Source organism: Morone saxatilis, unplaced genomic scaffold, assembly GCF_004916995.1.
Source record: "Morone saxatilis isolate NCDOM2014 unplaced genomic scaffold, NCSU_SB_2.0 Contig19, whole genome shotgun sequence".
NCBI lineage: Eukaryota > Metazoa > Chordata > Actinopteri > Moronidae > Morone > Morone saxatilis.
Genome location: NW_023339751.1, coordinates 16,008,318 through 16,008,870, shown reverse-complemented (window position 1 = coordinate 16,008,870; position 553 = coordinate 16,008,318). Strand labels below are relative to the sequence as shown.

Here is a 553-nt window from a genome sequence, read left to right as displayed (position 1 = left end):
CACCATCAACATCTTTGCATGCACTTATATATCTTTACATATGACTTTTGTGGAATTACAGGTGAATAAGAAACAAAAACCAAAGAAACATCAACAACAAACCTGATATAAATAAAAAAGAAGAGAGGAAGACAGAGTGATATAGTAGATGACACAAAGGCGTTGAAGTGTTGACAGAAGCTGAGACTGAGGGAGAGTGATTTTTCTGTCTTAACACAGACAGGAAGTTCAAACTGAACGTAAAAATATCCTACCCTATGGGAGTAGGCAGTTTGATGAGAACCACTATACCAAAACTGGATAAGAAAGACCATGAATCTGATTATTTGTGACATTTGAATGGCAAAGAAACTCTGATTGATAACCTCTTGGATAACACCTCTTTAAGGTCAAAAATCATTGTGTTTCTTATCTCAAAGTGATTCTGTCTTTGCTGTTACTGTTGATAAGCATTGACTGGTTGTTGTGACTCTGTTACATGCTAGAAATTAATTTGGGCAAAAGCTTTAAAAATAAACAGACATATAACAACATATTTGTGTGTGTGTGTGTG

At 34.9% G+C, this 553-nt stretch overlaps 1 protein-coding gene across 1 annotated transcript in view; it reads left to right on the top strand.

Moving 5' to 3' along the window:
* Positions 1–547, top strand: part of LOC118329007 (transmembrane protein 26-like) — a gene marked incomplete in the record, with an annotated part of 7,178 nt that extends 6,631 nt beyond the window's left edge. Inside the window, 1 exon segment of the mRNA XM_035662938.1 lies at positions 1–547.
* Positions 548–553: the final 6 nt, after the last annotated feature.